This window comes from Phaseolus vulgaris, chromosome 2 (assembly GCF_000499845.2).
Source record: "Phaseolus vulgaris cultivar G19833 chromosome 2, P. vulgaris v2.0, whole genome shotgun sequence".
Taxonomy (NCBI): Eukaryota; Viridiplantae; Streptophyta; class Magnoliopsida; order Fabales; family Fabaceae; genus Phaseolus; species Phaseolus vulgaris.
Window position 1 is genome coordinate 36,969,117 of NC_023758.2, and position 23,558 is coordinate 36,992,674.

Consider the following 23,558-nt stretch of genomic DNA (forward strand, 5'->3'; position numbering starts at 1 on the left):
GTCTTCTGCCTCCTCTTGTTGAGTCCTTCTTATTTCTCTAGTCACATGTTTCAATCACAATTTCATAAGAAAAATATCAAATTAGTATTTCACAAATTAAAATGCACATAAAGAGAATTATATGTTGTTGTGATGGTATCCACAACTCCTTTTTGTTAAGTATTTCCCCTCCCTTTAGTCACAAACTTCAATTCACAAAGATTGATGCATGGTAAAAAAAAGAAAGTAGTAGGTGGATACGTGGATTTATGCATAGGAAATATTCGGATCCAGTAAAGATTAAAGATTATTTTTTAAATCAATTTGAAAATTATTTTTACATACATTTTTCATAAAATATTTAAAATAAAAATTTTGTTTCCAATTTTTCATCTAACATATTTACAAATTTTAAAAATTTAAATTTTTTGAAGATTTTTTTTTTGAAATTTATAGTGTTTCGAAAAAGTTTAGGATTTGAAAATTTGAAAAGTTATAAATTTTGAAAATTTGATTTTTTTTTAAAATTTTAAAATTTTGAAAAAAAATAAAAAATGAGACAATGTCTTATAATAAAATAAAATATTAATTAATAGAAGAATAAATTAGAAAAAAATTTAAAGATGTTAAAAAGGAGAATCCACCCTTGCACTACACCAGCACTTTTCCGGCAGTCCCGAAAACTTTTCACCGCCGTCTCCGGCATTCTTGTCGGCAACTACCTCAGACCCTTCCATCACCGTTTCATCGCGTTTAGCGTTGCTCTCCTTGTGCTTGTCATCGTTGGTTTCCTCGGCGTTCTCTTTGGGGTCGTGGTGCTTCTTCTTCGATTTGGTGCCGTTTTGAGGATCGAGTTCGTCGTGCTTTCTCTTTGGTGCTGCTAATATTATGTTTTCGTTACTGTCGCAGTTTTGTTTGTTATCTACAACTGAGATAGAGGTATATAGTATATTAGTGTAAAAAAAATGTGGACACAATAACGCGAGAGCCTATATTTCCACTACAGTTGGAGGTTTATTTCCCTTTTCCCTCCTTCGGTTATGGCAGTCGAGAAGGAAAAGCTTCAAGAAGAATCCGTAATCCGCCGCTTTGACCAGATTATTCTTAGTTGGGATTACTTTGCTCTCCTCAAGGAATTCAAGGCAATTCACTTCATTCCTTACTCTTTTTCTTTTGCTTCTGTGTTTTTTATTTTGCATTTGTTATGTCTTCTGGAATTTGGTGTTTCAGAAGCAGAAGAACAACGAGAAAAAAGGGACTGCGAAGTCGACACTCGTGAAGGTGCAGAACCGGTACACAGACGTTGATGACTACATTGCAACCTACGAACCCCTCATATTTGAAGAAGCCAAATCCCAGATCATTAAGGAGAAAGAGGAAGAAGAGGGTATCTTTAATTTCAACTATTTTGCGTTTTTTAGAAGATTATTATTCTAGCAGTAGCAATGTAGCACAGTTAGTTGTTAATAGCGTTTGTGGCTGGTCTTTAGCCTTTTCTATACTATTCTTATTAATTGTGAGTGACTTTGTAGCACTAGTCAGAGGACTCTTAAAGCTCTGTCTAAGTTGCGGTTCTCCCTTTCTCGCTTCAATTTAAATAATACTGGGTTTTTTCATGTTTTAAAGTTAGGAGGACAACCAACATAGTGTGGTATGGTTGACAAATAAATATACTTTTAAGCACATAATCAGAGGTTCGATCCTAGGTCTGTGTTAATAGGAGAATGTCTATTAAGAGAGACTTGGCCTTTAATTAGATTTTTGAATTAGTCTTTTTAGCTGTCGGCTAAGAGAGAGTAGCCCCTTAAATAAATATTTGGATTAGTCTCTAGCCCTCTGCTGAGATACCCTAGGGACCAAAATAAAAGTTTGAAGGGTCTCTTGTTGTAGTTGCTGAAGAATATTTTTTGTTTGCCTGACCACAGTGAGTGATTGGAAATTGAGGGTAGTAAAAAGTTGGAGTGAGGCAGATGACTTTCACTTTATAGAATTTCCGTGTGAAATTAATGTGGGAGAATCAATATCACAGAATGATCTTTTGCTGCATTTTTGGAAAGATAAGGTACTACTAGTGATAAAAAAGTTTTGTGTTTTGGGCTTTGAATTGTTTGCCTATTTGTATTTTTCCCTGCAGTTTGTGGATGGCAAAAGATTACCTACTGTTTATGCATTTGCTTTGGTGGAACATGTCCGGAATTTCTTTGAAACAAGTCTTGTTCGAGTTAGACTCTATCTTGCTGGGCAGTTTTTACAATTTAATAGAGATAATGTACAATCTTGCCCTAGGCTGTTTAACATGCGATCTCATGTATGCGAGACAGAAAGACAATTATATTTTATGAAGGTAACCTGTTCTATATTTTATGAAAGACAATTATTAATTTATAAAAGAAATGTATAGGTTTTCACAACTTTTTTTCTTATAAGAAGACATTTTCTTATAAATAGTTATGCCTTTGATCTAATGTGAAAATATGCAGCTGTGCTACTATTGCTTGTGAATATTTGGCTATTCGAACTATAGGTTGTCTCCCGTACAAGGATTTAATATTGAGTGCAGTTGAAGAAAATTGTGGCTCAGAAGTCGAGGGATGGAAAATACCAACACCGTTGAGGGAATATGTTGAAAGTACTTTTAATCAGTACCAACATGAGGCCATTACAGTAAGTTTTTATTTTAGAAGTTCAGAAAACTAAATAAAACTAACTTGTTTATCAACTTCAGGTTTGTTTAATCTTTTCACTTCTTTTGACCAATCCAATGGTTTTCTGTTCTCTTTATTAGTTACTGATATATTGTTTGGAAAGAATAAATGTTGGATTCTAACAAGAGGGCATATTTTCAAGTTTGAACTTGACATTTAGTTAAAGGATATTATAACTAAATACAGGATATATTACTTCAAACGTATTATGATGCATAGCATATCATTCAGAGTTCTGTTTCTTACTTTCCTTGTCACCAAGTTTTCTTAATTTGAATGCTCCTTGTTTTCCCCGTTTTTTTTTATTCTGTACATGTAAGCTTGGGTTTTTCCAATTTCAATCTCATCTTAATTTCTTTTGGTTTTTATATAGGAGTCAGAAAAAAAAATATAAGAGCAAATGACCTCTAAAACAAACTACCTAACATCTAATTTCAGATTATCTGTAAAACATTAAACTTAAATCACACCTTTATCTCCCCATCTTAATAAATTCTTTCTTCTTTATCATTTTCTTTGTTTTATGAAATTCTTAGTACACTTTTGGAAGAGAATGTATTTTTGTTGATGAACCCTTTTTGAAAGGTCTTTTAAAAAATTTAAAAGCTACGTTACATTTATAATGTCTGAACAGATTCTCCTTTCTCAAAGTTTGCTTTTGTAATGAGAAGCTTAATAGCTTAGCAAGGAAAGGATTGCCTTTAGTTTAACGCTTATTCAAGCATGCACAATTGTTAGAAAAATCTACACGGCAACATATGCCATCATAATAAGTTACAAGTCAAATAACAAAGAGGAGAAAAACTGACCAAAGAATCTGGATAAGAAGGTGAAGATTGATCGGAAGTTTTCATTCCTTAATAAGATGTAAAGTTCTTGTAACATTTGTTTATTTCATATTTTGTTTATTTCATATTAACATTTTATTTCTGTTCTAGGCTGGTCTATCATCAAAAGCCTTTGTCTGGATACAGGTGGGTCTCTATTTGGCTTTCTTTTTCTGTATTAAAATTCTTTTAATACTTTTTCATATTTGTCTTTTCTTTATGCAATGTTAATCAGTTATGCTGAATTATTTTGTGAAAAGACTTGCTTGTTAAATTTGGGAATAGAGAGTTTATTTCAAAGAACTGCTAATTTGAAGCTTTTTTTGTAGCCAATTTTTTCTTTGATTTAATTGTGATTTTCTTTAGGACTTCAAGAAAGCTTGAGCATATTTTTCTTTTAACTTTCTGTAACAATAGGAAAAAAAAAACCAATTAGACTGGTTGAGTCATGAATTGGTTTTGTTAGAATGAATAATTAGTTATATTTGGCAATGATTTTCTACTACAGTTGTTAGCTATTACTAACAATAGATTTGTTGTAAGTGGTTGCCTATAAATAGTCTTGTAAACTTCTTATTTTAAAAGAATGAAAATAATAAACAACTCAGTTTGTTTTTATTGTTCATTTTCTTCAATAGTATCTATAGCTAATTTTCCGATGCTTCATATTCCTCGAATCTAGGGTTCCTCATCGTGATCTCTTTGCATTTCCTTCTCTCGAATATCTCTTTGGAGTTATCTTGAGTTTATTCGTGACTCTGTCTTGCGAATTTCTCTTCGTGATGTCTTCATTTTTGTTTCTATGGCTTCCACATCACAATCCTTCCCAACCACCGTCATTGAAAAGTTTGATGATGCAAATTATCTTCATTGGCGACAACATGTTTAATAGGTGATAAAATCACATAAGCTACAAATTTTTTGTAAATCCAGTGAAACTAACTTTCTCATTGAAGATATTAAGAAATGGACTTTAAGCCTAACTCAATATTATAAAACCGGCTTATAAGGTGAGGTTTGCACCCACTTATATACTATTAAATGTCCTTATCAATAGTCGATATAGGATCTTCAACACACACCCCTCATGCCAAGGCTACCAACTCATGTGTGAGACTATATTTTATGGGTGGTCCGATAATGGCTCGATAACTGGTGGCATGATAAGCTCAACAAACTCTTGCTAGGATAGACTTTAAATGACTTTGATACCATATTAAGAAGTGAAGTTTAAGTCTAATTCAACTTTATAAAACCGGCTTATAAGGTGATGTTTGCACCCACTTATATATGGTATCAAAGCCATTTAGAGTCATCTTATGATGAGTAACTCTATCTTGTGAAAACTTGTATATCCACTTGTCTCAATGGTTAATTTCTCAAGGAAAGAAAGATTGCATGAGGAAAGAAATGGATGATTGTTATGACCCAAGACAGAGAAAACTAAGGTTTGGAGTACAAAACTCAATTTGGAAAAATCTTGCTTCAAAGCTACCATTTATGGTCAAATTGGAAAGGTTAGAATTAGATAGAGTGAGAAATTTTACATCATTGAGACACATGTTTTTACAAGACAGAGTTACTCATCATAAGCTAGCTGCAAGGGCTAATTAATGTAAAGATAATGACAGTGTCTATGCGTGAAAACATGTATATCCACCTGTCTCGATGATGTAAAATTTCTCACTCTATCTAATTCTAACCTTTCCAATTTTACCATAGATGGTAGCTTTGAAGTAGGATTTTTCCAAATTGAGCTTTGTACTCCAAACCTTAGTTCTCTCTGTCTTGGGTCATAACAATCATCCATTTCTTTCCTCATGAGGAATTAACCATTAAGACAGGTGAATATACATGTTTTCATAAGACAAAGTTACTCATCATAAGCTGGCTGCTAGGGCTAACTAATGTAAAGATAATGACAGTGCCTATGCATGCTCTTGAAATAATACTACAAGATCTATCAAAATCTCTTTCAACGAGCATTCAACCTCCTTGTTTTGTTCAATTGAAGTCATTGCAAGTGAAGAAACCACTACATGTAGATATATGTAATATCCAAGATAGATTAAACAGAGCATTGGAGTACTTCCGAACTCTCCATTGACCAAGATTGATTTTCTAGTCGCAAATTGATGAAAGAGATATACATGCGGAGTTCCTTGTCCATAGGCTGTTGATCCATGCACTCAAAGGATCTATATGGCTCAATATGGTGACATTCTGGTGCTTCCTAGAAGACATGACCTAAGGATACAGTTAAGTTCTTAATGTGGTTAACAAGATTGAACACCTAAAAACAATGAAGTGGTTTTCCACTAGCTTTGTAGCGTTTTAGTACCAAATTGGTTTCATCTTTTCATGGATTCAAACCCTAAACCAACATTCCATAGGGGAATTTGAAGCGTCACTTGTAACTGTGCCATTTCCAAAGGCTAAGATATCTATAGAAGAAAAAGTAGGGAACTTGATTATGAAGACAAAGAAGAAACTGAGGCAGAGTAGAAGAGATAGGGAAGAGGAGAGGGATTTCTAGTTCATCATGAAGAATATATTGATGCAATTCTTGAAGGACTTCTCTCCGATTAAGCATGAGTTGTTTCAGTTATTGAAAGTGAAAAGGGTACACCATCCATGGATGAAATTGAAGCTCTTCTTTACAGTCATGAAACATGTCTTGATCGGTATGTTAAGGAGACACAATGTTTGGTATCTCCTTCATTGAATTATACTCAAGGCTCTTATGGTCATGGTGGTGGTAATCACAGTGGCTCTTGTGGTGAAGTTACACATGGTGGTGGCAATTTTGGTAGAGGTCATGATGGCGGTAAATTTGCAAAATTTCAATGTCAGGTTTGCCTCAAATTTGGTAACATAGCAAATGTTTGTCACTTTAGATCTAATGTATCTTATCAACCCCATGAGTTTATGTCTTTCATTGATCATGCAAAACCTCAAATACTTGGGTTAATCTTGATATTAAGTTTGGAAACACTACTCAACCAAGTGTAATGTTAACAAGGTTGAACTCTCAAGGAACTTGAAATGCTTCTTGGATACCAAATTCTAGTGCAAGATTTCATGTCATTGGTGAACCTCAAAATATCAAGCAACTTAATCATGTTGATGGTCCTGATCAAATTTTTGTAGGCAATGTTGAAAGTTTAAGTATTCATGGTGTTGGTTCCTCTTTCATTTGTGTCACCTCAAGATTCACAAATTATTTTTCAACTAAACAATTTGTTACAATGTCCTTCTATTATTGAAAACTTATTAAGTGATAGTCAATTTTGCTAAAGATAATTTTGTTTTCTTTGAATTTCATTTTGATAAGTGTCTTGTCAAATCTCGGGGGACAATTAAGGTTCTCCTTCAAGGAATTGTTGGGGTTGATGGACTTTATTCATTTCATAATCTCAAGCTTCAAGTTCATTGCCCTATTCTACAATCATTCTCCAAACTCCTTAATTGTTTAGCCACATAGCTCTTTGTTTAATAGTGTTAGAGCTGATTAAAATAAAGCAAATGCTGTAAAATTTTCTTTTGCTCCTATATCATCTAGTAGTGTTAGTTTGTGCACAATAGGCTGGATTATCCAAACAATAATGTAATGAAAATTATCATGACTCACTGTAAAATTTCTCCATCCAATGAAATTGACTCTTACTTTTGCTCATCTTGTTGTATTGGCAAGTCAAATAAATTGCCTTCTCACATCTCTGAATTTATATACTCTCCTTTATAAGTGAATTCACTGAACTATGGGTGGGGACCTTCTCACCTTACCTCTTATTGTGGATATAAATATTATGTGTCCTTCATTGATGACTATTAGGTATAACAGTAATAACTGTTTATAACAGTCCTAACTGTTCACTTGTATTCCATACTGCACTGGGTACTATTAATACCCAGGCTGCTCTACATGTAAACCTGAATCTCAAATACTAAAGTTCTCTCTATCTCTCTCTCTTCTTCCTAATCCTTTCTCTCACCCTCATTACTCTTTTATGGTATCCAGAGCCAAAAATGGCCTCATCATCTACCACTGAACCCAATTCTGAAACTTTTTCTGCCAAGCCCTTCCCCCTTCCCCCTCATATCTTTCATACGCCAATTCCTCTAAAACTGGACTCAGAAAACTTCCTTGTCTGGCGGCAGCAAGTTAATGCCACTCTTCGCAGTTTAGATCTTCTTTATTTTCTGGATGGGTCTTGCATTCCTCCACGTCTCATTTCTATCGAAGAAGACGCTTCTCCAATTGTGAATTCCAAATACATCCAGTATGATCGTCAAGATCAAGCAATCTTGGCCTGGTTACTGGCATCAATGACCGCAGGTGTCCTCACCTAGATGGTTGGCATGGACACGTCAGCCCAAGTCTGGGAAAAGCTCCAGACCCATTATGCGTCCCAAACCCGTGCTCAAATCAAGAAGCACAAGCAACAGCTGCGTACACCCAAGAAGGACCGCTCCATCTCTACCTACCTTCTTGATATCAAGAAAACTGTAGATCAATTGGCTGTTGTGGGTTGTCCCATCTCTACCGAAGATCACATTGAAGCTGTTCTTGATGGGCTGTCTGAAGAATACGACTCCTTTATAACCTCTATCACATCCCGTCTTGACCCTTACACGGTTGCAGACATTGAAGCACTGCTTCTTGCTCAAGAAAATCGTATTGAACGAAACAAACAATCTGTTGATCACATTCTGCAGGCAAATGTTGCTTCTGTCCCATCCTCCTTCTCTCCCTACAACTCCAGTTCTACACATTCTTCCTCCTTTTTCCGCCCCTCTGGTCACACCAAACAACGGTTCTACTCTAAACCCCGCTTTCAGTCATCCAAGAACTTCCCCAAGATATCTTCTATTGCTTCCTCTTCTCGGGTTCAATGTCAAATCTGTGGAAAATATGGGCATACTGCCCTTCACTGTTGGCATAGGTTTGATTCTTCCACTCCATCTCAAGTTACTGCTAATACTGCTCATTTTCCTTCATCTTTTTGTGATGATGAACCTTCGATCCTCGAGACTCCCAAAAATCTCCATGATCCCCTTTGGTACCCTGATAGCGGTGCTTCCCATCATCTCACTGCTCATGGCACCAATCTTTCCACAACAACTCCCTACACAGGTTCGGAAAAGGTGGTTGTAGGTAATGGTTTCCAGCTTCCTATTACTTCTATTGGTTCTGCAACTTTTACAGATATTAATACTCATCATACCTTCTCTTTACACCACCTTCTGCATGTTCCTACTATTTCTAAAAATCTATTAAGTGTTTCCAGGTTCGCCCGTGATAATAATGTTTTCTTTGAGTTTCATGTTGATGTTTGCCTTGTTAAACGTCAGGGAACCAACAAAATCCTGCTCCAAGGCAAGCTTAAAGATGGTCTTTATGTGTTTCCCAATCTAGTTCAAACTGCATCATACTCTGCTTACAATACTGCACTCTCTGCTGGCTATTCTACTTATCATTTGTGGCACTCCCGGTTTGGTCATGCCCAACCAAGAGTGATTCATCAAATAATGAAGATGTGTAATATACCCTTTACTGCTAAACATGAATTTTGTGAATCCTGTGTTGTTGGCAAGTCCCATCAGCTTCCTTTTAAAGCTTCTCAAACTATATACTCTAAACCTTTACAACTTGTTTTCATTGACATTTGGGGGCCATCGGCTACCCCTGCCACTAATGGTGCTCCTTATTATATCTCTTTTGTGGATGCTTACACTAGATATGTTTGGTTCTATTTAATTCATGCTAAATCACAAGCTCTCACTGTTTTTAAATCTTTCAAAATATATGTTGAAAAACAGACTGGTTTTCCTTTGTTAAGCATTCAGACTGATAATGCAAAAGAATTTCTCTGTTTTAAATCCTTTTTGTTATCCAATGGCATATCTCACCGTCTAACTTGCCCTCACACTCATGAACAGAATGGTTCTGTGGAATGCAAGCATAGACATATTGTTGATATTGGTTTGACTTTACTTGGTTGCTCTAAATTACCCATGCATTTCTGGGGCTATGCTTTCACGGCTGCTGTATCCATTATCAATGTTTTACCCACACCTGTTTTAAATAATCAAAGCCCATACTATTTATTGTTTAACACACACCCTGATTATGTTTTTTTATAAAACCTTTGGATGTGCTTGTTATCCTTTGCTTCGCCCATATAATAAACATAAAATGAGTTTTCGTTCATCTTTGTGTGTGTTTCTTGGCTATGCATCCAATCACAAAGGCTACATGTGTCTCTCTCCCTCTGGGCGTATGTATATTACTCGCCATGTTACCTTTAATGAATCTGTTTTTCCCTATGCTGATTCTTCTAACCCTTTTTCTTCTGTCTCTCCACCCACAAATAGCCCCTCCGATGCTTCACCTAGTTTAACTGTTTTTCAGCAACCAACTTTCTCTGTGTCACAACCAGCTCTTCCTGCCTCACAACCCATCGCCCCTGCCTCTTCACATGACCAACCTGCTTCCTCTGCATCCACATCTTCTCACTCTGATTTGTCTTCCACGGTTTCACCCCCACAACATTCTGCTCCTCACAACACTCACCCTATGCTTACACGTGCGAAGGCTGCCTTACTTGGTCCAAGTGCTTTCACTGCTGTCCCTGTGTTGCCTCTCCCAAAATCCACCAAAGAGGCCTTACAGCTTCCCCAATGGCTTGCTGCCATGCAAGAAGAACTTGCTGCTCTAAACACAAACAACACTTGGATTCTCACTACCCTTCCTCCTGGAGTTCAACCCATTGGCTGCAAATGGATTTTCAAAATAAAATACAATGTTGATGGCTCATTTCAGCGCAATAAAGCTCGCCTCGTCGCCAAAGGTTTTCATCAGCAATATGGTTTTGACTATTTTGAAACGTTCAGTCCTGTGATAAAGCCTGTCACCATCCGTATTATCCTTACTCTAGCCCTTCAACTAAACTGGTCTGTCAATCAAATTGATATTAATAACGCCTTTTTGTATGGTGACCTTGAGGAATCTGTCTACATGAGTCAACCTCCTGGTTTTGAAACTGGTGACTCCAACACTGTCTGCAAACTTACCAAAGCTCTCTATGGGTTGAAGCAAGAACCTAGATCCTGGTTTCACAAGCTAAGTACCACTTTGCTTTCTCTTGGTTTTCATCCTACTAAAAGTGACACCTCTCTTTTCCTTCACTTCCACAACAATATTACTCTCTTTGTCCTAATCTATGTTGATGACATACTAATCACAGGAAACTCTAACAGTGCCATTCAGCGTCTTATTCACTCTCTCAGTCAGCACTTTGCCCTAAAGGACCTTGGGACTCTTCATTACTTTCTCGGGATTGAAGCCACTTGGACGTTGGATGGCGGCTTACATCTATCTCAAACTAAATACATTCAGGATCTCCTTCGTAAAACCAACATGCTCTCTTCCAAGCCTCAACCAACACCTATGCTCTCCACTACTCGTCTAACAATAGACGCTACCATTGCTGTAGATGATCCTTCATTTTATCGCTCAGTGGTAGGCTCTCTTCAATATATCCTCATCACTCGTCCTGAACTCGCCTATAGCGTCAACAAAGCATGCCAGTTCATGAACAACCCTCAACATCACCACTGGAATGCTGTTAAACGTATTCTTCGTTACCTAGCTGGCACTACCACTCATGGTCTTCATCTTCGGCGCCCTTCTCAACTCACTCTCAATGCCTTTGCTGATGCTGATTGGGGTTCGGATGCTGATGACAGGAAATCCACCTCCGGCCTTGTTGTCTTTCTCGGCTCGAATCCTATTGCTTGGCTTTCAAAGAAACAAAAGGTTGTTTCTCGCAGCTCCACTGAAGCAGAATATCGCAGCATTGCTGCTACGCTTGCTGAACTCAAATGGATCCAGAATCTGCTCACTGAACTTCGTCTTCCTCCTACGCTACCCACCATTCGCTCGGATAACCTTGGCGCTGTTCTTCTTGCATCCAATCCTATTATGCACTCCAAGACCAAGCATTTTGAGCTTGACCTCCATTTTGTTCGTGATGCTATTCAACAAAAGCAACTGCACCTTCTACATGTCCCTGCCACACTTTACAGATCGCGGATGTTTTCACGAAACCTTTAAGTGCTGGCCCTTTTTCAGCCTTCTCACATAAATTAATGGTGTATCCTAAACCATCAATTTAAGGGGGGAGATTAGGTATAACAGTAATAACTGTTTATAACAGTCCTAACTGTTCACTTGTATTCCATACTGCACTGGGTACTATTAATACCCAGGCTGCTCTACATGTAAACCTGAATCTCAAATACTAAAGTTCTCTCTATCTCTCTCTCTCTTCTTCCTAATCCTTTCTCTCACCCTCATTACTCTTTTAATGACAGTGGAAAGAAATAGATGAAATATATTTCTGAGATATCTTACAAATGTGATTACAGTCTCTATTTATAGACTGTTTTACAACCTAATTAAGGAAAGAAATAATAGGTAATGAAAGCAAGAAATAATGGGTGTTTAAAGCTGTACAAATCAAATCACTAACAAATTTGTCCTGATAAATATAAAATGGAATATGCACTTAATTATAACATAATTCTCCTGATTATGCAACACTCCCCCTCAAGTTGGTGAATGTATATCTATCATTCCCAACTTGCAAGTAAGATCTTCGAATTGTTTTGTGGGAAGTCCCTTAGTAAACATATCTGCCAATTGGAGTCTTGAAGGGATGTACTCAGTGGTTATAAGACCATCATCCAACTTCTCTTTAATAAAGTGTCGGTCTATCTCTACGTGCTTTGTTCGATCATGTTGAACCGGATTGTGTGCAATACTGATAGCGGACTTATTATCACACGCCAAACCCATAGGAGCTTCATATTTTATTTTTAGGTCATCAAGTATGATCTTCATCCATAAGAGTTCACACACCCCTTGAGCCATGGCTCTAAATTCTGCCTCTGCACTTGATCTTGCAACTACATTTTGCTTCTTGCTCCTCCATGTCACCAGATTTCCACCCAAGAACATGCAGTAGCCTGTGGTGGATCTCCTATCAACAATCAATCCTGCATAGTCAGCATCAGTATATACTTTCATGGATAAGTTTTCCCCCTTTTTGAATAGCAATCCTTTTCCTGGAGAGGCTTTTAAGTACTGAATAATTTTATCTACTGCCTGCAAGTGTCTTTCTCTTGGATCATGCATAAATTGACTAACCACACTAACTGCATAGGCTATATCTGGCCTAGTGTGTGAAAGATAAATAGTTTTCCCACAAGTCTTTGATAGTGTCTTCTCCACTTTTGGGTTTTCCTCATCATTCCCAATCCTATGATTTTGCTCTATTGGCACTCCAATGGGCTTACAACCCAACTTACCAATCTCTTTGAGAAGATCAAGGATGTATTTTCTTTGAGAAATAAAGATGCCCTGTCTCGAGTAAGCAACCTCTATCCCAAGGAAGTACTTCAGCTTCCCAAGATCCTTCATTTCAAATTGTGCAGCTAGTCTCTCCCTCAAATTTTGTTTTTCAATCTCATCATCACCTGTAATAATCATATCATCTACATAGACCAAAAGTAGAGTGAGTTTACCATTCTGAGAATGTTTTATAAACAGAGTATGGTCACCTTGGCTTTGTCGGTACCCCAAAGATACCATAGCTTGAGTAAACCTTCCAAACCAAGCACGAGGTGATTGTTTAAGACCATATAGGGCCTTCTTAAGTCTGCATGCCTTATTCCCTTCATTAACAATACCATAACCAGGTGGGATCTCCATGTATACTTCTTCCTCCAAGCTTCCATGCAAGAAGGCATTTTTAACATCAAATTGATGCATTGCCCAACCAAAGTGTGCTGCCAGGGAGAGAATAATCCTGACGGTATTCATTTTTGCCACTGGAGCAAAAGTCTCCTCATAATCGAATCCAGTTCTCATCTTTTAAGGCTTCTTGTACCGATATAGGGATTTTGATAGAATCAATAGCTGAAAGAAAACTCTGGTGCTGCATAGAAAGTTTTTCTGTAGACACAAATTGGGATATAGGATATTTGGCACAAGATCTTTTTTCTTTTCTCAAGGCAATAGGTAAATCATTTAGGTTAGGTTCAAAAGCAGTATTTAAGGTGTCCTCAAGAGTCTCACTGGTATGAGTTCTTACCTCCGGTTCAGACAATTGAAGTTGTTGTTCGACCAGGACGGGTTCTTGTTGCCTTCGCTGATATTGTTTTCCAAAATATTTGTCTTCATTATTCTTTTCTGGTAATGATGTAGGTGCATGGTCTTTGTCATCCTCCCTAAGAACGAAATCCTGCAACAAAGGAAAAGGTGGCAACTCAAGGTCCTCAGCTTCTTGAATACTCTCCCCTTGAAGCTGAGAACTAGGAAAGAAAGACTCTGTTTCGTGGAAGGTGACATCTTTGGAAATATAAACTTTACGACTTTGAGAATGATAACATTTGTACCCCTTTTTGTTGGGGGCATAACCGATGAAGACACATTTGATGGCGCAAGGATCTAACTTACCCCGATAAGGACTATGAACATGGACAAAAGCAGGACAACCAAAGACACGATTTTGAAGACTATTCAACATGGGAATAGAAGGATAGAATGTGGTCATAACCTGAATAGGAGTAACACCCTCTAGAACCCGAGAGGGTAATCTATTAATCAAATAAGTGGCAGTCAGGACTGCTTCCCCCCCAGTAAGATCTAGGAACAGATGTGTGGAAAAGTAAAGCTCGAGTAACCTCAAGGAGATGACGATTTTTCCTTTCAGCAACCCCATTTTGTTGAGGAGTGTCCACACAGGTTAATTCATGAACAACTCCATTTTCCTCAAGGAACTTGGAAAGGTTTTGGTTCACATATTCTCTTCCATTATCATAACGCAATCTCTTATTTGGACTTTCAAATTGTGTTTGAATCATTCTGTAAAACTTTACAAACAAGTGAAAAACTTCAGACTTATCTTTCATGAGGAATATTCAAGTAACCCGAGTACAATCATCAATAAATGAAACAAACCATTTTGCACCCGAGATATTAGGAATAGGTGAAGGTCCCCATACATCTGAATGAATAAGATCAAAAGGTTTAGAACTTTTATTACCATTGGGAGGAAAAGTTGTCCGATGGTGTTTAGCAAACTGACAAACATCACAATGAAATGACTCAGCAGACACTTTTGTAAATAAAACAGGAAATAAGGACTTTAGGGTACTAAATGGAGGATGACCAAGACGTCTGTGTTGAAGCCATATCTGAGAGGATGACCAAGATTCACGACCTTGCTGAAGATTAGAAGTGTGTGCCTGTAGTCTAGCACACTTTTTACTTTCTTCCTGCTGTAAATAATATAACCCGCCCTGCTCTTTAGCAATTCCAATAGTCTTCCCCGTGGCAAGATCCTGAAAGACACAATGGGAAGGGAAAAATACGACTGCACAATTTAAATCTTGGGTAATCTTTTGAATAGACAAGAGGTTATTGGATAGTTTGGGAACATGAAACACATTTTTTAAAGGAAATGAAGGTTGAAGGTGAATGTTACCACGACCATTAATGGGGGTAGTGGAACCATTAGCAACAGTAATATATGGCTTACCGGATAAAGCAGTGTAGGATGAAAAAGAAGAGGAATGAGGTTTCATATGATCAGTAGCACCAGAGTCTATAATCCAGATATTTTCAGTACTAGAAGCATTAAAGGATAAAAAACTAGAACTCTTACCACTCATAGTAAAGGAACAATAGCTAGATGGCTTACTAAGGGAGTCCATGAGAGTTCAAAACCAACTGAGTTTTTCAGATTGACAAAATTTGATCCTGTTCACACACAAAAAAATCCGCCGGAAAAATTTTCCGGTGGCGGTTTCCGGCAAGCAGTGGCAGTTCCGGCGAGCGGTGCAGTTTCCGGCGAGCGACGGCGGTGGTGGTGGTCGGCGGTGGTCAATGGTAGTGGCAGTAACGGTCAATGGTGCAAGGTGGTGGTGGTGGTCAATGGAGAAAGGATAAGGAAAATAGAAAGTTGTAGCAATGAAGGCTGTGCAAAAAAAAAAAAAAATTTGCAGCATTGAAGGCTGCCAAGGAAAATGATTACAGCAATGAAGACTGTCAAGGAAAATGATCACAGCAATGAAGGCTAAAAAAAAAATTGCGGAAGCAGAGTCTCCTAGATCAGGAGCTCTGATACCAAGTGGAAAGAAATAGATGAAATATATTTTTGAGATATCTTACAACTCTATTTATAGACTGTTTTACAACCTAATTAAGGAAAGAAATAATAGGTAATGAAAGCAAGAAATAATGGGTGTTTAAAGCTGTACGTACAAATCAAATCACTAACAAATCTGTCCTAATAAATATAAAATGGAATATGCACTTAATTATAACATAATTCTCCTGATTATGCAACAATGACTATTCAAGGTTCATTTGGATTTTCCAATTAAGTCAAAGCTGAAACATTGTCTATCTTTCAAACCTTCAAATCAATGGTTGAGTTACAACTTAATTCAAAAATTAAAAATATTTAATCTGATTGGGGTGGAGAATAAATTTGAGTTGTTCTTACTCTTTCTATGTCATATGGATGGAAATTGTTACAGCATGATGCCAATAATGCCTTTTTGGATGGTTTCCTTGAATAGTTTATATAGCACAGCCTCCTGGATTTGAAGTTGGGGACAAATCTCTTGTATGTGAATTGAATAAAGCCCACGGCAATAGTTTGACTGATTGCAATCTACACTTTGTCACTTTGGCTTTGTAAGTAGTAAATGTGATTCTTTGCTTTTTGTTTACAGAAAACAATCTCAGGTTGTATATTTTCTGTTATATGTTGATGATATAATAATCACTAGCAGCTCTATTACTGTGATTCAACATTTACAACCAAACTTCATGAAGCTTTTTCTCTTAAACAACTTGGTCATCTAGATTATTTTCTTCGCCTAGAAATTAAATATTTACCTAATAAGTCTATTGTTATGACTCAAGCAAATATATTCTAGACTTGATTCACAAAACACATGGCAAACGCTCATTCCATTTCTTCCACTATGGTTTCTAATTGCAAGTTATCCTAATTTGAGGTGATCTATTTTCAGATCCTACCTTGTATCATTCAGTTGTTGGTGCTTTGCAATATGCCACTCTTACTAGAACAAAGTCTGTCAATTTATGGCCAAACCACTGGATTATCTTTGGGTTATAGTTAAACACATACTATGGTATTTTAAAGGTCCTTTTGTTCCATGGACTACATTTTCAGTCTACTTCTCTTGTTGAACTTTTGTCATTGAAAGCCTTTTGTGATGCTGATTGGGCATTTGGTATTACTTTAGGAGCAACCATCTTTCTTGATCTCAATTTAATATCTTAGTGGTCCTGCAAGCAACAAGTTAGTGCTTGTTCTAGCACCGAGGTTGAGTATGGAAGTTTGGCTCAAACTTCTATTGAATTAACATGATTTTCTTCTTTGTGATAATCAAAGTGTTGTGTCTATAGCTCACAATCCGTGTTTCATAATCACAATAAACATATGGAGATTGATGTTTTCTTTGTGTGGAAATGATTATGGCCAAGCAGCTCTTCATCTATCATACTCCCTCTCTTGATCAATGGGCAGATGTGCTGACCAAGCCTTTATCTTCAGCTTGTTTTGCATTTCTTAGAGGCAACTCATGTGTATATTTTTTTTTTCTTTTGAAAAATCTTCTCCTTGAGTTTGAGGGGTTGTGTTAGAGTGAATAATTAGTTATATTTTGTATGATTTTCCGTTCCAGTGGTTAGCTTTTGTTGTATTTTGTAAACTTCTTATTATAGAAGTGTGAAAATTATCAACAACTCAGTTTGTTTCTATCATTCGTTTCCATTCAAGAGCTTTGGTTCTTGATTTAGATATAATTTACCCTCTGCTGTTGTGTTTCTTATCAAACAAAGCTAGGCCATTAGGTTAGAATTTGTAAATTATTACTGCTGAAAGACGGTTTATAATGTCCATGTATGTCATGTCACTAGGTCCTTTCCAGAATTTTTGCTGAAGGTAGGTCCTTTTTTGATAATTTACTTGCTATTGTATTTTCTTTGACATGCATTATCCCCTTTCTAAATACCTATGAGACATATAACTGGGTTTTAATCAATATAAGGTAGATTTTTTATAATAAAAAAAGTTGTAATAGAGCCTAACCAATTCCTTTCAGGGGCCCCCAGGGACTGGGAAGACTCAGACCATACTTGGGATTCTAAGTACCATTTTGCATGCAACTCCTACAAGAGTGCATTCAAAGTAAGCATAATATTTAGAATATCTCTGGAGTCTTCTATGTATAAATTTCATTTTTTGGTTTGAATTGTTGTCTTGAGCAAACCATTGTGTTAAGAGTGTGCCTGGTAGAAGTTAGATTTTGAAGAAAATTTTGCTTCTACCAAGCAATTTATGGTCATGTTTTTTCCTAATCTTTCTTTCTCTGTTTTCATACACTGTGTATTGATTTTTTTTTTCAAAGCAGAACCTATGAGCTAAGGCAGGGACCACAATTACCTACTCAGGAGAAGTAAGATTTGCTTTGAGAATATTTAGGCTTTACTTGATCAAGAAAACTTCATGCCATGGATGTTGGTTTGTTCCTGTGATTCTGACATGATATTTCTTTTAATTTCCCATATGAGCCATCTTTTAAGATCCTTATATGTTTTGTTCATTATTAGTTTCTTCTTGCTTTGTGATATACATGTTTGCTCTCTCGCTATACCTTCAAGTAGTTCATAAACAATGTTTTGAATCAAGTAGAAGTGCAACAATACGGGTAAAATTTGATTTTTGTATTATATCATAAACAAAGAAAATAGCTTCAATTCAAGTTAAGTGCATATTTTCTTGGTTTCTCTTCACTTTAGCTAGTTTAACTTCACATTGACACAAGGAGAAGTTGGGAAAATTGTTTAAAGCTTATGACAGTTTTTGGACTTAGGCTTATACAAGTAAGAGATATGGATGATTACTTATGTGATATTTGTGTTGTTGAAGGATGATAAGAGAGACGGAACCTACTGACTGTTCTCCAAGGTTCAAATAAAGTATTTTTTTATTAGAATATTCATGAGTATGTTTTCAAGAAGTTATTCTAATTAAAGTACAATTCTAGATGATTGAAGTATTAGTCACATCACATAAGCTAGTTTATTTAGTTGAGATTATGAATGTAGGTCCATAGCAGAGTACCCTTCCAAACTAATAAAGTTGATTTTAACCTAAGTAATTCCCTCTTTCACCCTTCTTTGTGGAATTCAGTTTGATTAGATGATGTTGAACAAGTGCCTTGTAATATTTAGTTGCATAGTTTATATCTTGCAAAGTCACCTTGGGATGGTGACCACTTCAGTCCCAAAGATCAATTAAAATAGATTGAAGATGGTTTTTATATTATCTTTGTTAGTGTTGAAATGTAATGTTATTTTATTATTGTTTCTTTTGTATGTACCCAACTTTAGGGTTAGGGTTGAAGGTAAATATCTTGCCTCTTTTGTAACCTCTCTCTCTATATATACACACACATTAATCTAAAGCACAATAGTGTAGGTTGAATACATTGTGATTTCTCCATCTTATTTATTCAATTGTTAGCCGAATGCACTTTTCATATTTCATCATGCTAGAAAATTTTATTTTCTTTTCCCTTTTCCTATGGCAGACAAAGACATTGGGGACTAGCATCTCCAGGGCTTAGTAGTGTTAATCCAAGAGATAGTCTAATGCCAAAAGACGGTGATAAGGGTTTTACCCAACTACTCAAAATGAACTAGTAAGTACTTTTTTATTGGTTGAAATTGTTGTCTTGCAAAATAATATATTCTCTAATGATGGGTTTTTATCAGAAACCTGAGGCTGTACCTTCAAGTTGTAAGTACCGTGTAGGAGTGCTAGTATGCACCCCATCAAACTCTGCCTTTGATGAGATTGTGTTGAGGGTTCTCAATGGAGGTATTAAGTTTCTTCAATGCATTTATCTGGGAAAAGGAGTTTTTCTTTATGCATTACATTCCCTTGCCATGATTTTCTCCCTCTTAGTTTTCTGTTTGGGGTGGGGTTTAAGATCTCAACTAGGACACGTTCACTAGGGAGGTGTCATTGTCATCTTGGTTGTGGCCAAGCCTTGTAATTAACTGTTAGCAATCATATTTTATCACGTCCATGTTTAGAAAATTATAACTGAAGTGTATAACATAAATGTAAGATGGTGTTAGAACCATGCTAAACAAATTTGTCCTAATGAAATTCAATTGGGCTATGCAATGTTGTCGTTTCACAATCAAATTAAAAACAGTTTTAGAGTAGACTGTCTAACGCAATGCTAGACTGTTTAACACTGAATAGATAGGGTCAGTTTATCCCAAGTCATCTTCCAACGGATTCAATAGTGAATCCAGTCAAACAGTGTTTAGGGTTTAGGGTTCGCAATTAAAAGTTAGAAATAACATTAAAGTAAAGTAAAGAGGGGTTGAGATTGTTGTGCAGAAAATTAGAGTAGATGATTGAAAATACTAAGAACAGGTTGGGTCTCAAGTTCTTTCAACAATGAGTTCTTCCCCAGTTAATATATATATATATATGTGTGTGTGTGCGCGCGCGCGCGTATCATTTATTCAATCTCAAAACAAGATTGAATTGACCAAACATGTGTTAGTCAAATCAATGAAATCTTAATGAAACATGCATCCAGTAATTCATTTAGTACCTTACTTGTCTCCATGTCTACTCATAAGGTTTTTAGTCTTTTACCTCTTGAATTATGCACTCAAAAGATTGTTCATAATAATGTAAACTAAACAAGAATTCCAATTCAAGAACAGAATTGAATCATCAACATGCACTAAAAAACAATTCCTGAAACAGAAATTAGAACTCAAAAAGATCAGACCATCTTGTGCAACTTGTTACAGTTGTTGAAGAATAAAATATTAGTTACACAGAACCTCTAATTCATTGTGAAGTTACAAGAGAATTAAACCCATAAGAGTTTAGTCTTCCATGCAAAGGCAAACTGGAAGAATTACAAAGAAGAAAATAGGAAAACTAAGAAAACTATGATGCTTTGTTCTACGAACGGATCCTAGAGTGGGACTCAGTTCGATTTGATTCCCATTGAAATGTGTAAGTATTTATAGGTTTCTGCAATGGAGCTCTGATCCATTCATAGTTCCATTTCTTTTTAGTAGTCTCCCCTTTTCCACATTTTAATAGAGGATTTTCCTCTGTTTTTTGCTACATTTCAACATAAATACTATTCTGGTCCTATTCAAATTATGTTGTGTATCACACTTCTAAAGTCCTAGAGTTTTTTCCCTAGTTTGATTGCATCACATGACAGAGAATATAAGCTGTTCCTGTTAATCAGTTTTATTGTGTTTCATCAAGGTAAAAAATAAGGATTATATTAATCTCATTAGTATTTGGTTCCTGAGTACCCCAATGTTTCTCCTTTTATTTTTCTTCTCTGGAGAAAATTTATCATTATATTCTTTTCTATTACTTTTGTCTTTTTGAAATTTCCTGTGATTTTTTTAAATGGGTTTTTTCATGTTATGATCAAACAGATAAGAAGCTTCCCCTCTAGGGAGTTTTATAGAGACTCATTGCAAGATGGGGATGAGTTGAAATCACGGACAATACGTGCATGGCATGATTACCACTGCTTTGGCCCCTTCCGTTTCTTTGATATACACGAGGGAAAAGAGGCTCGACCATCTGGGAGTGGTTCATGGATAAATGTTGAAGAAGTTGACTTTGTTCTATTCTTGTATCAAAAACTGATTTCACTTTATCCGGCACTGAAGGCTGGTTAACCAAGTTGCAATTTTATCACCCTACAGTCAACAAGTCAAGCTATTCCAAAAACGTTTTGAAGAGACCTTTGGAATGTCGGCTGAGAAAGTAGTGGATATATGTACCGTTGATGGTTGCCAGGTAAACTAGCTTAATGTTTATTATATGATATCCTTCATGTTCATTCATGCTTTGCTTTTGATTATTTAACAGTAAATTATGCAAATACTTGAAAAAGGTTTTAATTGTTTCCCATCTGGAATACAATAAGCCTGGCATTTGCAAGACTAAGATTGCGAGTGACTTAGACAACTGGTTATGAATATAACATGAACTGTTGCATTGCACCGTAGACGAGGCTTCATGTGTAATTTTGCTTGATTATATTTTAAATTTTAAAAAACTTCAGAATCTGGAGAAATAAATCTTGGTGAATTGAAGAGTGTGTATTTTATAATATTTCTTTCATTTCAAAGTGTTGTTACTTTAAGGCTTGGCATATAATTCTCTCTTTCGGGGACGGGAAAAGGACATTGCAATATTGTCATGTGTCTGGGCAAGCAAAGATAAAGGCATAGGATTTGTGGAAGACATCCGACGATTGAATGTTGGGATCACTAGAGCAAAGTCAGGTGTGCTGGTTCTTTGTCTTTTTGTTAATGTGATGAGTTCATGAATTGCATTTGGTTCATACACCTGAATATCGATCCATTTTTTTATGTTGTTGATATAGGTGGTTGGATTGGGTCTGCCTCAACATTAAGGAAGAGTGATCAATGAAACAAGCTAGTGGAAAGTGCAGAGAAAATTCGTAGAGAAGTTATTTATACGTCTACTATTATCAATACATTGAATTTGATCCATCAAAACAAGAATTTTAATTGAGCCCGATTGATCAGAATTTGCACGCTATATTAGTACGTGTTCCTTTTATCTATAATGTTTACATAAATATTCGTTTGTTGGTCCACCAGAATCTATGCACAATACATCCCTAGTTAGATTATGGAGCCAAGAATTTTTTATTTTTTACACCTAGCTGAAGACGAACTAAACAATTTTCTTCTGCAGGCTTCTTAACCATATTCATCATTCTTCAGTGATGAAAGTCTGTCCTCCATACAAACAAAGGTGGCCGAACCATCTCAGGTGATTGGACCTGATACGGTAGATAATGATGTGCAGCCTAACAATGCTGCAACATTTGATGATCAAGCACAAGCTGAGGACAATGACGAGATGATGACGACGTGGACATGAATGATGCAGGTTTTGATGAGGATTAGGTTTAGTTGTGTTGTTGAGCATATATAGCTGTAATTTATGTTGTTTATCTGTCAAGAGGACAAGGAAAATAATAGTATTAATTTAATGCAGAGAAGGACACTGGTATTTGATCACGAAGACTGAGGCAAAAGTGACTACTAACGTGGTATTTATTAACCGCAACTGAAACTGTTCAGCTTTGGACATGTTAGGTTTGTTCTTAGACCTTAGTCTCTTCTGCCACTGAATAAAATTCTGTATGCTTTAGTACCAAATGACAAGTTTGAGGATAAAAGCAATTTGAATGTTACGTTAATGTTGGTATTAGACTATTAAAAGTGAAACTGTTATTAAAAAGCACTCTCAATAATATATATTTTCATAACTTTCAATGCATTCTTCTTAACGTGCTTTATTTCTCTAGTTTTTAATAAGATCATTGAATATTTAAATTTAAATAACTTTTCCTTTTTCTTGGATTGGGAGGACTGTGAGTGTCTCGAGGGAAGTCAAACATTCGGTTAATGTTCTTATCAGGTAAATGTGAACACGTGGTATAACCTGAGGTCAGATTTTATTTTCAATAAAATAATTGTTTTATCTTCTAAATTAATTTTGTAATAATGAGTTAGACAATTTATTTTCTGATATGGTATGAGAACTATTTATTTTAAGCTTTATTATGGTAGCTCTAATGGCGATAAATTCAAATTGAGGATTGGGTGTGTTTGGATTGAAGAGTAAATAAGTAGGTAGTTGCATAGAGAGGAAAATGAAATTAATGTTTACTGTATTAACACATTAACAGATGTTTTGAGTTACATAGAGTTGCAAAAGGCAAGGGCAAAAGCAAGGAATGGTGCAGAGGGGAAAGTAAAAGGGAAGAAACGAACAGAATAGTAGCAGCATGACAATGAACTTTCATGCTTGGGAGTTTTCAAAAGAAG

At 36.1% G+C, this 23,558-nt stretch overlaps 1 pseudogene; it reads left to right on the forward strand.

Annotated features, from left to right (window-relative positions):
* Positions 1–612: 612 nt before the first annotated feature.
* Positions 613–22,938, forward strand: LOC137811795 (probable helicase MAGATAMA 3; annotated as a pseudogene).
* The last annotated feature ends 620 nt before the right edge of the window (positions 22,939–23,558 follow it).